At 36.6% G+C, this 16,592-nt stretch overlaps 1 long non-coding RNA gene across 1 annotated transcript in view; it reads right to left on the bottom strand.

Annotated features, from left to right (window-relative positions):
- Positions 1 to 5,526, bottom strand: part of LOC143676318 (uncharacterized) — a 127,725-nt gene extending 122,199 nt beyond the window's left edge. The window contains exons 1-2 of the long non-coding RNA XR_013171998.1: positions 5,432 to 5,526; positions 4,688 to 4,796 (exon numbers count right to left, since the gene is read on the bottom strand). This is a non-coding gene — a long non-coding RNA (uncharacterized LOC143676318). The remainder of the gene's footprint in view (positions 1 to 4,687; positions 4,797 to 5,431) is intronic.
- Between the last annotated feature and the right edge of the window lie 11,066 nt (positions 5,527 to 16,592).

Below are 16,592 nucleotides of genomic sequence, written 5' to 3'. Positions count from 1 at the left end.
GAATGAAATAGGACCCCTACCTTACACCTTACAGAAAAATTAACTCAAAGTGGATCAAACATATAAATATAAGAATTAGCACCACAAATCTTCTAGAAGAAAATGTAGGGAAACATCTTCAAGATACAGTAATAGGAGGTAGCTTCTTAAATTTTACACCCAAAGCACAAGCAACTGAAGAAAAAATAGATGGATGGGAACTCCTCAAAATCAAATGCTTCTGTACCTCAAAAGACTTTGTCAAAAAGCTGCAGAGGCAGCCAACTCAATGGGAGAAGGTATTTGGAAATCACGTCTCAGACAAAGGTTTTATTTCCTGTATATATAAAGAAATCAAACAACTCAACAAAAATAGAACAAACAGCCCAATTACAAAATGGGCTAAAGATTCGAATGGGCATTTTTCTGAAGATCAAATACAGATGGCTCAAAAGCACATGAAGAGATGCTCATTTTCACTGGCTTTAAGGGAAATGCAGATCAAGACTACAATGAGATACCACCTCATATCTATAAGATTAGCTGCTATAAGATGTTGGAGAAGATGTGGAGAAATGAGAAACTGGGACACTTATGTACTGCTGATGGGAATGTATAATGGTGCAGTCACTATGGAAGAGTGTTTGATGGCTCCTTAGGAAACTAAATATTGAGTTGCCCTATGACCCAGCAATAGCACTACTTGGTATATACCCAGAAGAGCTGAAAGCAATGACGCAAACAGACATTTGCACACCAATGTTCATAGCAGCATTATTCACAATCACCAAAAGATGGAAACAAACCAAATGCCCGCCAACAGGATGAGTGGATCAACAAAATGTGGTATATACGTATGATGGAATATTATGCAGCAGTAAGACAAAATGATGTCCTGAAGCACATGACAAGATGGATGAGCTTTGAGGACATAATGCTGAGTGAAATTAGCCACACACAAAAGGATGCATACTGTATGAGTCCACTTTTATGACCAACATAAAGGTATAATCAGAGGCTTATAATACAGAAGATAGGGGACTTAGAGATACATAGAAGCTAGAGAAGGGTGAACCGTTAGTTAATGAGGTTGAACTCCAATGTAAGGGAATAGATAGGAGTGAAGGTGATTCTATAGTGGGTCTAGAAGTAATATTACCATATTGAAGATCAACAAGATTGAAAGGTGTTGTATAGACATATGTGTCCCACTGACTCACACTAGAAATATGAATGAGTTCTCATAAGAATTGCTTCAAAGATATGAGTCTTGTATAAAGAGTGTTCCCCCAGGGGGAAAACTATTATTGCATACTATCAGCTATGTTCAAAAGGAAATCATCAGCACTACCACAGCAACAGCAGAGGTGAGGGACAAGAGTTAAGAGGTTTAGATTTCCTGTTTGGCGAGGGTGTGTTTAATGGTTTTCTATCTCTTGGGAACAGTGAAATTATATAAAACTGAGGATGTTTATGGGCTGTGGACTTTGGGCCCTCTACACGATGCCCGATGAATTCAGCTGGCTGAAGGATGCACTGATAGAGAGGTAGATTGGCGAACAATGGTTATACTTATGAAGGAAGGTTGTGCTGTTAACAAAAAACAACAATGTTGTGAGGCATGCAGAGATGTGAATGAACATGTGGACATTTGGTGAGACAAAATAAGCCAGAAACAAAAAAACAACAATGGTATGGTCACATTTAGAAAATGCTTATAAGAAAACAGGGGCTTAGATTGTAAGCTTTTAGAGAAGACACATAAGTCTGGAATGGTGATTATTTCTGAATTTTGAGAGACTGTTTTATATCTATAACCTGATATTTAGAGATAAGAATGAAGCGGAACAGGTTGGGGTTAAAGTAATTCAGAATATAGGGGTAAGGAAGACAGTGTCTATGTCTTAGAACCACACATACTCTTTGAGACCAATGGAAGAAAGATTTATTTGGTCTGGAACTGAAAGTTTCTGTAGTGCATAATCTAATTCAACCTATCTGTATAGCTCATTTGAACAACTGGAACACAGGAAGCACAGAATATGAAACAGTTCCTTTAATCCTGTATAGATTATTGTAATGCCTGGAAACATCTTATAGTATATTAAGCAGGTAATCAAAAAGTACTGACAAAGTCCCCTGAGGGAGGGGAGAAAGAATATGGAACTATTAAACTTTACTATCAGGGAATCCCCTGATCCTATGTCAAACTTTAGGGAAATCCAACGTAATAGGCCATGGCCTCGATCCTGAGGCTTACTTTTGTGAAGCTAATGTAGATAGCGGAGAAGCTTAGACTACCTGTAGGCATGCCTAAGAGTTACTTCTGCAGGACCTCTGTTGTTGCTCAGATTTGGCTTCAGTCTCTCTAAGCCCAACTCTGCAGGTGAAGTCATTGCCCTCCCCCTACATGAAACATGACATCCAGGGATGAAAGTCTCCCTGGTAAATGGGAGATGACTCCCAGGGATGAATCCAGACCTGGCACTGTGGGATCAACAATTCCACCCTGACCGAAATGGGGAAAAGGAGTGTAATTAATAAAGTATCAGTGGCAGAGAGAGTGCAAGTAGAGTCAAGAGGCTACTGTGGAGGTTGCTATTTATGCAAGCTTCAGTTAGACCTTGCCACCTTTCATAACCTGCCAACCCCCAACCAGGACCATTCCAGCCAATCCTAAAGAACACCTAGGGTAATATATAAGATCCACAAGGGTTCCAGGCACTAGAATAACTTGCCAGAAACCTACATTTCCAGATGGGTCCCTGGTTCAGATAAGTCTTGAAACCTAGACCAGCCTTTCCAGAACATCAGATGGTTCCATGTTCCTACCTCATATTAGTGACAGACCCTTCCAATATCAAAAATTTAGAATTGCCATACCCCAAACAATCCCAAAGAGAGATATGGAAAGATCAAAGGTGATGGCGGAATTATGGAAGATAGGACTTGACAAATAAATATGAATGCTGAATCATTAAATTGATATCTCTTTTAGTTTTCAGTATTTTGGAGGAGCTAGAAGAAAAAACCTATAATTGTGAAATTGTAACCCATGTCAAAGTCTGAATTGTGTCAAAGTCTACAACTAATTGTGGTGCTGTGCTTGAAAATTTATAGCTTTTTTGTAAATATGTTATTGTTCACAAAAATAGAAGGAAAAAAGTCATTTGTGATGATAAGAATGTATTTAAGCTCACTAGTCTTCTATATTCTGGAGGAACTAGAAGGAAAAATCTGAGAGGACCATATGGGAGCCCATGACAAACTCTGGGATCTGCCCTGTAACCATTTGTTGAAGAGTGCTTTGAAAACTATTGCATTTTTATGTCTTTGCTTTGTGTATACGTTATACTATACAATGAAAAAAGTAAAAAAAAAAGTAAGTTGTAGGGGGTGCAAGGGTAGTTCAGAGGTAGAATTCTCACCTGCCATGTGGGAGACCTGGGTTTGACCAGGTCCATGCACTTCCCCCCAAACAAACAAACAAGCAAAAAACGAACAAACAAAATATTCAACAAATGGTGCTGCAATTATACTCACATGGAAAAATAATGAAATGTGACCCTGCCATAAAGCATACAAAAAAAAGTAAATTGTTTTAAAATATCATACTCAAATGAGTAATTCATTAAGAAAAAATGATAAATTTTGAAAAGTATTAAAGAAGTCCTTTGATTGTCTGATAATATCATTCATGGGAAAACGGAAATCATACGACCACATATAACGTTTTACATTTTTACTTTGACAAAAAAGAATTACACAGATAAAGACAACATAAAAACTCATAATAAACCACAAACAGAAGGACATTTATAGTAAATTGGCTAATGAGTGTTAACAAATCAAAAACTTTTTTAAGATTAATTACTACACCAAAAAACTCGAGGTGCTCTGAAATCTTGCAATCTTTCATGCATAAGTGAAACTGAGTAAAGGTTTCTCCAAATTTAATAACAATCCTAAAAGCTTGCATGGCATTACCTTCATGAAGCTGAAAGAAACTTTTCTAAGGTATCAAATAAATAAATTAAATTAAAATTAAAATCATGCTTTTGAATTGAATCACGTGGTCCACAAAAAGCATATTCAAATAATCTGAGTGCCTGAGGGTTTGAATCCATTTCTAAATAGTATCTTTGCATAGGTTAAGGTGGGTCAGGATGTGGACTCATTTGTGCATAAAATCTTCAAAGACCCTATTTAGCGGTGGCCAGGCTGAATGAGGCTGGGCCTTAGTCCACGTGACTGCAGGACTTATAATGAATGGAAATTCGGATGCAATCGGGTGAAGCCAGGAGTCAGAAGGCCCCAGCAGTGAGCAGAAGGCAGGAGGAAAGAGAGAAGGTACCAAGTGACTGAGGACCTCCAACCAGAATGCTTCTCGCTCTGGGAGAAAGCAGGCCTTGCTGACATTTTTTTTTTTTTCAAGAAAACAAACAATACACTTAGAGCCACCAAAATCAGGTATCTTCGTTAGGTTAACCATAGACTTATTTGAATAAAGTATCCATATAATCATTATAAAGCCTGTGTTTGCACAGTAAATTTCATAAACCAATTTAAAATGAAGGCAACAAGGAGAAATCTACATATTCAGATAGCAAAGTTCTTAAATTCTAAGTATTAAAAACTAACTTAGATACCATTTGATCAGCTGTCAAAACTGCGAATGTTCTCAAAATATCAAGTGGAAAGTTCTTACCTTGTTGACATCTTGATCTTGGACTTCTGACCTCCAAACTATGAGTCAATGAATTCCTGTTATCTAAGTCAGCTCCTCATGTGGTGTTTGTCATAGCAGCACTGGCAAACTAAGACACACAATGAAGGAAAGACGGAATTAGCTGTTTATTGTTTATTCCTTTTTTTGCAGAAAATAAGATTCAATTGTCCCTGGTTCTTTCAATCAAGCCCAGGAGTCCCATACCAGGGTTCATTCAGTCCTCAGGAAGAAAAGGGATAACCAGGCACAACCAGACACCTCTCAGCAGAGGCAAGGACAGCAGTTGGCATCACCAATGGAATAATATCTCAGTTTGCAGCCTCTGCTTTTGAATTTTATTTCTTAAGTACAATGATTTGTATCATATGGCTAAAAAAGACTTGCTGAAAAGTATGATTTCTGGTGGGAAAGGAATACATGCCCCTGGACAAATTTTATTTCTACCACAGAATGCAAAATATCCCCTCTCCCACTTTAATATTTTTTAATTTTATACTCCGTTCCACCTCAAGCAATAGAAAGAAGCTACTGGAGCTTTAAAATAGTAACTTATCCCTGCTTCACAGGGAAACATTTTTATGAATATCAGTACAAGTGAAAATTCTGAAGTCTGGGCCAAAGAGTAAGCTGGCTAATTTCATTTTCCCTGCACTTCTTGACAAAATTCCAGCTGAGTCTCCACTAAAGGTATTCTTTGGTCTATGTCATGTGTTCTGCACTCACCCAATTACTGGCAAATATCTGGGTCAACAGGAGCAAAGCAGGACTTGTAGGGGTAACTGCCTTCAGCTGAATCTGAGGCTCCGTTTACAGAGCATTTGCTCTGGGGAAAATATTTACTTCAGAGATTTTGCAATACCCTTTGGCTCATCCTCACTTTCTGTATTGAAAAAAGTGTGAGATGGCTAAGAGCCTTGAAATATTAGGATCATTTTAGGCACGGCATAAACCCTGAAATTTTGAAATGTTTTCAAACACAATCACATAAAAATTTGATTTTTCTGTGGAGGGAGGGGTTAAAAACCTCCATTTAAAAACATTTATTATGGAAATTTTTCTCAATTAAGTAATCATAGTGATAACTAACATTCTGTGTACTCAGGCTATCCCAGGTACTGTTCTAAGTATAGAACACATATTAAATCATTTAATCAATTCAACAATCTATGATAGGATTATTAATATTTCCATTTTGTAAATAAGGCACAGAGAATTTAAGCAATTTGCTCAACATTCCATAGCTAGTAAGTGGTAATTATCAAAGCATAAATTTTAAGAAATAAAAGAATAACTCTCAAATATATTGGCAAGAATCTGGATATTATATTGAACTAATTAATGAGGGAACCTGCAGAATGGTTCATCTGATTCAAAAAAGAATTTGAGGGACAGAGGTAAATATATTATCTCAGATAAAGCATGCAGAAATAAGTTTTCTAAATTAGAGACAAAATTGGTTTATGCCTTATTGCACAATAAATCTATCACTTTAGGGTTATGTTGTCAACCTGACAGAAGTGATTATGTTCTCTACCAGACAGAAAACATGTGCTACCCTAGTGGATTTGCAAGCCAACAGGTCAGTCAGCAAACCTCCAACCATGGTCTTTGAACTACTGAGAAAATGGAGACCCTTTCAGCAATAAAGGGGTCTATTATTTCTATTTTTATAATAATACTAAGATACTATTTGCCTTTTTTCTCATATTGACATTTGCATTGATAGCGCAAAATCATTGGTGGGTAAAATTGCTAACACCAAACTCTATTTGTAGCCATTAGTCTTTGCCACCAGACATACATAGATTTCTTCAAAATGCTGGTTTCATATACAAATATCCTTGATGTAACAGTAAAAATCATTGATTAAATTTCCATCTTTGAGTACATGTATTTTTAATATTCTATATAACAAAGTAGGACACAGGCATAAAGTACTTCCGTTGTATAGTGAAGTACCATGGTTGTCTTGAGGACAAGCATTTGTGAAATATTTTGAGTTGCCAACTGAACTGGCCACTTTTTTTTGTGGAGCATCATTTTTGTTTGAAAAAATATGAGTGATACAAAACTCAGACCTGAGTGTTTGGCATACATTTTCTCAAAAAAAAAAAAAATGAACAAAGTAAGCCTGTCACTTCAAGGAAAATGATTAATAGTGTTTGTTGGCTTTGATAAAATTAGAGCTTTGAAGCTAAAATTAGAATTTTAGAAAAAGTATTATCTGTGACCATAAGCTTCCTGATATTTAAAGGCTTTCAAGATAAGAACAATCATGATATTAATAACTGTAATTTTTAATATTGTATAAAGAAACGTAAACTTTTGGAATATCTCCATAATTCAATGAAGCAATATTTTCTAAATGAGCAATTAATGATATGAAATTATGCATGGACCAAAATAGACCAATACATTTCAATGTATCAGACTACAAAAGTTCCCTGAGGTTGTTTCAAATTCCACATTGTAACTCATCTCTAAGAAACTAACCCTTGTAGAGGCTTGGTCTATTATCAAAGAAGGGACTGCTTCTTGAAATTCTGAAATGACTAGCAGAACTTGGAGTTTATCCAATCTTATTTAATGAATTCGTTAATAGATTAACCCCCCAAGAAAGAGATTCTTCTGTTAACATTGTTCAAGTTTTCTCTTTCATGGCAGCAATAGAGTCCTCGGAAATGGAAAAAGATGACAGAGGGTCCTGACCAAAGCATTCTTCCACCCAGAAGAGCTTTCCTTAGTAGCAGAGAAGAATAGATGTTTAAAGAGAATGTAGTGCTGGAAGGAGGGAGAAAGATCTTGAGCGTTTTTCTGGGCTCTCTTCTGTTACTGCCGTGGGGTGGGGACACATTGGGGTGGAGGCTGATCCTTCTTGACCTTTTTAGTGTTTCGTTTGCAACCTAAAACAGGAAATCCAATTGTACTTAACATGTGTGAACGTCTGAGCATGCAGGTCACTGAATTGCTTACTTTTTAAAATGAAATTAACGTAGAGATAATCGCTGGTCATGAAATGGTCTTCTCTTTCACAAAGGTAAAGCCAGAGTATTTGATACTGAAACCTCCAGTCAGATTAGTGAATTCCACTCCCTCCTCTCCCCAGGTGGCAGTCAGAGAAGAAAAGACTTACTGAATTCTTCACATTCTCAAGATTATTGAGTTTTGCTAAGCAACACAAAGATCCAGGAGGTTATCAATGTAGGCACCAAAATAAAGATGACAAATTAAATGCTTTCAATGAGCTATGAAATAGGAGTTGAGATCAAAGATACACATTAGATGAACAAGAAACAGAGACAAGTGCATAAAAATATTTAATATATGATAATCATGGCATTTCAAATAAAAGGAAAAGGATATACTATTGAACAAGAGGTATTAGGAAGGTTGGCTAATTCTTTCCTGAGAAAAAATAAGTTATGTTCTTACTTCACAAAAACAACAACATAAGAGGGTTAGGGATTTAAATGTACAAAGGAATGTTTAAGTGGATATATATGTTCTTAGGATTAGGGAGGATTTTGCAAACATGAAATCTAAAATACAACTATAAAGCATTGCTTGTTATATATATATAGTCTCCATTTCGAAAGGAAAGAAAGGGAAAAAGCAGGAAAGAGAGAGGGAGGATGAGAGAGAGAGAGGGAGAGAAGGGAAGAAAGTAAGAAAAAGGAAGAAGAAAGGCATTTAAAAACACACTGAAAAAAACTGGTAGCATTTATAACAAAGAATTACTGTGCTTATATATAAATAACTTTTACAAATCAAATGAAAGACATGAATAATAACAGAAGAGTGAACAAAAGTGGATAAAGAGACTATTCACAAAATAAATGAAAATGACGAGAGCATGTGACTTTGCCTTTTAGTCCCATTGGTAGTCTAAGAAATGCAAATTAAAATAACATTTTTTCTTTTAGATTCTCAAAGGTTTGTTTTTAAGCATATAACCCTAAATTTTGGAGACAGTATAAAGAAAAGTTCATACTCTTATACTGCTGGGAGACGTATAAATGACATAAATATTCTGTAGGGAAATTTATCAATATGTTTCAAAAGTCTTTTGAAAGAATATAATCTCAATCTGAAAATTTCCACTTCTAGGATTTTAGCCTAAGAAAAGTAATGAGTGTGATTACAAAGAATTAGGGAAAAACTATAATAACAAATATTGTTCTATAAGGACATTGGTTACATGAATTACGTAAGTATATTATAATAGAAAACTTTGTTATTCTTAAACAGTATGATAAAATTTTCTATTCTCATAATGAATTTATATTCAAAATATGCATATTTTAGAAAGAGAAACAAGTTCAAATAGGACATACATATAGTCCAATTTTGGGGAAATACATGTATAAGTCTGAAAAGAAATACAGCAAAATATTGAAAGTACTTATTTGTGTGTATTAAAATTTTGGTGACTTTTATTTCTTTTTGCCTATATCCACTTTTCTGTTTTTTTCAATGACTGTGTGCTACTTATATTATTTAAAAGCTGACAGATTACAGTCCCAACAGTAATTTTTAAACATAAACTTCACTTTAAACATTTTCATATTTACAGGAAATTTGCAAAAAGAGTACAGAGAGTTCTCATATGCCTCATGCCCAGTACCCTTTATATTAACATCTTGCATTACTGTGGTACACTTGTCTCAATTAATGACCTCATATTGATATATTATTATTAACCAAAGCCCACGCTTTATCTGAATTTCTTTAGTTTTCACCTAATGCCCTTTATTGGTTTAAGAATTTCATCCAGAACAGCACAATGCATCTAGCTATTATGTCCCTTTACACTCCTCTTGGCTGTGACAGTATCTCAGTCTTTCCTTGTTTTTGATGACATTGACAGTGTTGAAAAGTATTGGTCAGGTATTTGTAGAGGATCCCTCAACTGGGATTTGCCTGATGTCTTTCCCTTGATTAGACTAGGGTCTTCTGTTTTAGGAAAGAAGACCACAGAGAAGAAATATCATTCTATCAAATCATAGTAAGGCTACATTCCATCACTATGGCTTATCACAGCTGATATTTACCTTCATCACTTGGCTATGATAGTTATTTGTCAGGTTTCTCACTGGAAAGCTACTCTCTCTTTCCCTCTTTCCATATGCTACTCCTAGGAAGTAAGCCACCATGTGTGGCTCACACTTACTGAGTGGGCAGAATACTCCACTTCCTTGAAGGCAGAGTATATAAATAAATTATTTGGAATTCTTCTGCATGGGAAATTTTCTCCCCTGTGTGTTCAATAACTTATTTATATTGCTACAGACTCATGGATATTTATTTTAAACTGTGGATTATAATCCAATATCGCTTTATTTTGTTGTTGAAATTTTTTCCATTTTGGCCATGGAGAGCTCTTGCAGTTGGCTCCGGTGTCCTTTGATATACATCCCTCACATGCACGTGTGTGTGTATGTGTGTGTGTGTGTGTGTGTGTGTGTGTGTACACATATGTGTTTGAGTACTTCTATACTTTCTGGCACTACAAGATGCTCTGGGCTCATTTTGTGTATTTCGTGCCCCAGTGATAGAATCAGTCATTTCTCTAAAAAGTCCTGGGTCCTTTTATTGAAGAATGGTATTTAGAAACCAAGATCTGGATTCTAGTTGTGCTGTTGCTATGGCAGTGTTACTAGGCCCTGTCAACTAATAGGCAGTAATGTGTGTGTGTGTGTGTGTGTGTGTCTATACTAATGCATGTTTTATACAGATCTATAAATATTTCTACATGTAACCATCTGCATCTATATAAACTGAACATGAACTCATACTGATGTCTCCAAATCTAATCTTTACCACCACATGAATCATTTCAGCCTCCTTGCTTATTGATATATTTTTGCTTATATTAGTTCCAAGAGGGTTTTTTGTAGATTCTTCTGGATTTTTCTACTGTAATTTGTGAATAAACACAGCTTAATTTCTTCACTTCTAATCTGCATGACTTTCTTTTTTCTTTCTTATGACACCAGCTAGTACAATGTTGGATAGGAGCGGGAGAGAGGACAGCCTTGCCTTGCTCCTGATGCTGGGAGGAAAGTGTCCAGTCTCTCACAATTAAGTATGATATAAACTGTAGGGTTTTTTGTAGGTGTTCTTTATCAAGTTGTAATAGTTTCCCTCTTCCCAATGTATAGAGTTTTTTTTTTGATTTTGTCGAATGCTTCTTTGTTTCTAGTTTTTTTTTTACCTGTCTTATTTCTAGGATTTTCTTTTTATTATTTCTTATAGCTTCCATCTGGCTTCTTACCTTACCCATCTGCATGAAGTCAATGGATGGCTTAAAGCAGTGGAAATTTATACTCACAATTCTTGAGGTCAGAAATACAAACTCGACGCATCAACAGGATTATTTCCTCATGAGGCTCTGAGAGAGAATATGTTTCTATGCCTCTCTCCTAGATTCTGGTAGCTATGAGCAATCTTGGTCACTCCAGGGCTTGTTTAATCTCTGCCTCAATCTTCACATAGCCTTCCCCTGGGGCTTTACGTCTTCTCATTTTCTGTCTCTTATAAGGACATTTGCCATTGGATTTAAGGCCCACTTTAAATACAGAATGATCTTAACTTGATTATACCTGCAAAAATTCAATTTCCAAATAAGGACACATTCACAGGTATCAGGGTTAGCAGGTAGATATATCATATTCAGGCAACTATTTAACCCATCTGTTCCTGCATATTGCCTATTTTTTCCATTATAGTTTTTAACATATCAATTAAAATTATTTTAAATTCCCTGTCTAATAAGTCTCACCTCTATTTATATCTGAGCTGGTTCTTATGATTGCTTTATCTCTTCAAGAATGTGTTTTTTCTTGCCTTAGGCATGCCCTGTAAATTTTTTGTCGTCCTGAGTAAAAGGAAAACAATTTAAGTAGGCCTTTAATGAGGATTTAGGCTAATCTGTACAGGAGTCAGGCTTTATTTAATGTTTTCTGTAGCTTGAGGTACCAGAGGCTTCAAATTTTTCTAGTGTCCTGGTTTTTGTTTTCCCTTTCACTTAGGGCTTTCCTAGGTACTTCTCCTTAGAAAGAGTCTATATTTTGCAGCTCTTTCAGCTATAATCCACTGTTATTATGGAGTCTTCTTGTGTGATGGTAAGGTGTCGGGGAGAAGGAATGTTCTATAAGCTTCCAACTAATCTCAGCTGTTAGTGGGCCTGTGTCTCTGCGCTTTGAGCTTACACATATTTCTCAGTGGCATAGCTTTTCTTCTAATGTTCTCTACTCCCTTTCCTGGCTGTAGCAGTCCCAATCTATTTCCTTAAATCACTGACCCCTGTTGACTACATCCTCTCCCTTATATGAGTCAGGTAAACAAGAGGGCTCTGGAGTGGCCCAATTAAAAAATGGGCCAAGGGTTTGAATAGACATTTCCCCAAAGATGATATTCAGATGACCAATAAGATAAGAAAAGATGCTCACTATCATAAGCCATTAGAGAAATGCAAAGTAAAACCCCAGCTGGGATAAAACTCTGGCAAATTCTCTTCCCCTAGAGAGTTAGTCTTTGTTACAGAGAACGTCCTGTGTATATTTCACAATAATTACTTGCTCTTTCCCCTTGCCAGAGTCATGAACGATCTTTCTCAGTCTTCCACAAGATAAGTTGCTGGGGTTCCTGGAGGTAATCTGCAGCCCCAAGGATTTTCTTACTCTCAGGCTAGTCTACACTCAGCCTCCAGCAAGGCATCAAAATTGTCACTATTTCTACCAGTTTATGGCCTCCAGGAGCTTCTGCTCCAGCTAAGCAGAACTGGGCTGTGATTCTCTGGAGGTCTGTTTGTCTCTTGGAATTTCAGTGTGTAGGTTTGTCCTGCAACCTCAGTTCTCTGTTGGATCCACAAAAAGTCACTGAGTTTCAATTTGTCCAACTTTTTCTTAAGTACAGGAATGCCATTTCTAAGTCTTTTATATTTAAGAGTAGAAACCAGAAGTCTCCAATAGTATATTTTAAACATATATTCTTAGTTAGATTTTTATAAAGTAAATTAAACTTGGAAATTTGTACTAGTGTCTGTACTTTTAAGAAAATATTTGACACCCATCTTTCTTTTCCACAATTAGATATGTCATTTCAATATGCTCACTAGGTGATTGATGTAAACCAAATTTCTGAATAATGAAGATATATGTGATGAGGTTAAAGAGGGTCTTGTAGCATTTTCTAATTGCTTCCTTTCTTTTCTAGCTCCATGTAAATGATGGTGATGAGATGATGATGATGGGATCTAAACTGGTTGGCTTGTCAGTTCCCTACCCTTCTAAAAAAAAGAGTATAATCAGTCCCATAGAGATACCTGAATGGTAAGTCCCATAGAGATACCGATAGTTAGCAATTAGCACATTTAAGATCCATGGAGGACCCCCTAGATGTGAGACATGGGGTTGGAGGGGCACACTGTCTCTAAAGGATTACATCCTTCTTGAAGAATAATTACAGGGTTAACCTTCTTGCACAGTCTGCTTGAGAATCCATTGTCTCTCCTTCATTGAGAAATCCAAATCAATAAATGGTTTTTCATTTAAAACCAGGGTAAGGACTAGCCGGGAGGGAAGAGGGAAGCAGCGGACATTCCTGGCATTTACCCACTTCACAAAGGGGTTCCTGTATTTACAAGGCTGGGGCTCCACATTCGGACACTAATGAGTTTCTGCAGTTGAATGGTGCTGGCTCCCTTTACCCATTCCTCTGTGTCTGCCCATAAAGACAGTTGGAAACCAACCCTCCATTGCCACCACTCTGGAAATGGCATTTCGTCTGTCAGAAAGGATAAGCAGCTTAGGCTACTGCAGCTATCACCTTTAGTCTCCCACTCCACAATGCCTGTGTGGGGAAAAAATGATATAAATACTATTTGGGGACACATAAGAGCTGACCATTTATAGTTGTCTTGATTTTATTTATTTAGCCCCAAGGGGAGGGGATCTTTTTTTTTTCTTTTTGCTTCTTTCATTTCACCTTCTACTCTTTCCACATCCACTACAAGGATTATTCAGATAATCTGGAAGTTGGTTTATTATTACAGATCAGATTTATACAATTATTTCACCCTTACTGTGAAACTTTCTAAAATTTAAGAGCTAAAAACTGTCAAAATTTGTAGGACAATCAAGAAAATGAGAACAAGTTTATCAGAATATGTGCTATGTTGGTGTTACCTAAAGTGTGAAAGGGTTTAAAAATGAACATGTGGAGTACGAGGGTAGTTCAAGTGGTAGAATTCTCACCTATTATGTGGGAAACCCAGTTGGATTCCCAGTCCATGCATTTCCCAAATGAACAAAACAAAGAAACCAACAAAAACAAACCAACAAAATTCAACAAATGGTGCTGCAATAATGGGCTACTCACATGGAAAAAGAATAAAATGTGACCCCTGCCATACAGCATACAAAAAAAATGAACATGTTTATTTCTTTCTCTCCACTTTGCCATGTTTTCACATTATAACATTCCTGACATTTTCAAGAGATCCTAAACTCTTCAGAATAGCTTTGAAGTTTCCATTCTGCTCAAAATACTGTGCATATCTTCTTCAGTGAACATTGCATATTTTCTACATTTTAGTTGTTGCTTTCATCAAAAGAGTCTATCATGAGGAAATAGGGACTTTCTCTTGCAACTTACTTGTGCATGTATGTACAGCAGAGAAAGAAATTAGAGGTTAGACATCCCTGCTTTGAATACTTATTCTAATGAAGTGAGGAGTGTGTATGTTTGGCATGGGTAGTATTCATGCTGAATAAAAGGCTATACAAATTAGATTTTTGCATAAATGAATAATTTCATATATGTTGATAATTCATGCACTGTCAAATGATCCAAAGAACATCGATGCTTTCCAAGTTTTTTTTTCTCCCTGTGCTCAATGGGACATGAGTTTTTTTTTTTTTTAATATATGAGGAGAATTAAACAACACCCCTCCTCACACCCTTCCCACAACTTGACAGGCTGTAGAGTTGATCTTCAACATGTGCCTGCCTTGTATGTCTCAGCAGACCAGAACGCCAACTGTTATTTCTCCTTTTCCCTGTGGAATGACTGGGAAATGTTATCCAGATGAAAGAAAAGAAGATTCTATTAGATGTCTTCACTTCTACCAGGCAGCATGTTGGCACGTTAACAAGAGGCGGCATTGGCATTATTGGCAGCATTTGTTAACAGTCTCCTATGTCAATTTCTTCTGCAGGGCCCATCACATTGGACTACCCTGGAAGATTCAGATGTGAAAAGTGATCAGCTTAATGGTCATTGATTCATAAGGGCAAATAAATATTTTATATACTATTAATATCCTACTCTTGAAAACCCCAGTGAATAGTTATCATTTAAATTTTTATATATAAGGACAATGACTTGGTTTATTTGTCTCTCAGAGATTCCCGTTTGGCTTCAGGCTGGTTTGGAGCTAGGTCCAGGCATGTATGATCAACTGCCAGTGTGGCTCAAAAAATAGGCTGTTTGCTGAAGGGTTGGAGAACGCTCCCAGAGAATAACTATTTTGAGGGAAGATGGAGTTGCGTACTAAGATGCTGAATCAGCTGCAATGTCCTATGGTGATTCTGAGCATAGTATGGTGGCTCCCATCCAAATCAGCACTAAGGCTACTGCGAAGGTCTTATGTATGGGCCCTAGGAATAAAGACACACAGAAAAACAAAACAACACAAAATTGAAGGAGCAATTTCACTAAATATGCGAAGTTACTGGAGTGCAAGTAAGACTGACTTGTGGAGTGTTTCATCAAATACAACACAGAGTGAAAAAGAGCCCATGAGACAGCATCATAAAACATGTATTCCGCTTTGGCTCCATTATTTGAGGGCACTAAGAAACAGAAGCATCTTGGCTGCACGTTGGGAAGTATTCATGCATATGAGCATTTGTGAGCTTCCCTCTAAGGACATCTAAAAACATTTGGAAGGGACTTTACAGAGGCTTAGAGGTCCCATGTTGGCAAAGACAGTGATAATTGACTTAGTCCTGTGAATGTGATTTCATTAATTCCTACAGGATAGCGAACACTGGGAAAAGGCACGTTACATTTATATATTTGAGATATTCCTAATCATATTCTCTAAGTTCAAAGTCACCTTCAATGCTTCATATAAGCTGAGAGAGATGAACTTGTGTGTATGTGTTTAAACAAGATTATTTCTTAGTTCTGACATATATAAAATAGAAATATGATAATGGGAATTTAAAAGAATGAACTAAAGAAAGGAAACAAGAAAAAATCAGGAGAGACAGTAATCTATTTAAAAACAATGTGTTTTTCATAGATGGGTCTATTTGATTTGGGCTTTCCCTTGGTATTTCAGAATTATGTTTACTAGTTTTAAGAAAACCTTTGTCTGGACTAGCAAGACAGGAGAGTTTTCTGAAGGAGAATTTAAGAACCGTTTTCATATTTTCTGACTCTATAAAAATTAATCGGCTAACAAATCAATTAACTGATAGTTATTATTTGCCTGTGGAGTATACAGTACTGCCCTTCCATGTTCCATTAAGAAATAACATTGAGGGCGGGCCGCGGTGGCTCAGCGGGCAAAGTGCTTGCCTGCTATGCCGGAGGACCTCGGTTCGATTCCCGGCCCCAGCCCATGTAACAAAAACGGAGAAACAGAATACAATAAAAACAAGAAAATGTTTAAAGATGTTTCCCTTTCTTCCTTCCTTCCTTCCTTCTATCCTTCCTTCCTTCTCTCTGTCTTTCCTTTAAAAAAAAAAAAAGAAATAACATTGATTTTCCCCTCAGTTTTGTCTTTAACTTCAGCAATAAATTATATAAGACATCTGTGTACAATCCGTCCAGCTGTGATTGAATTCCTGGTTTCATTTCTTTTTCCAGCTC

Source organism: Tamandua tetradactyla, chromosome 3, assembly GCF_023851605.1.
Source record: "Tamandua tetradactyla isolate mTamTet1 chromosome 3, mTamTet1.pri, whole genome shotgun sequence".
NCBI lineage: Eukaryota > Metazoa > Chordata > Mammalia > Pilosa > Myrmecophagidae > Tamandua > Tamandua tetradactyla.
This window is presented reverse-complemented; position numbering and strand designations above follow the sequence as displayed.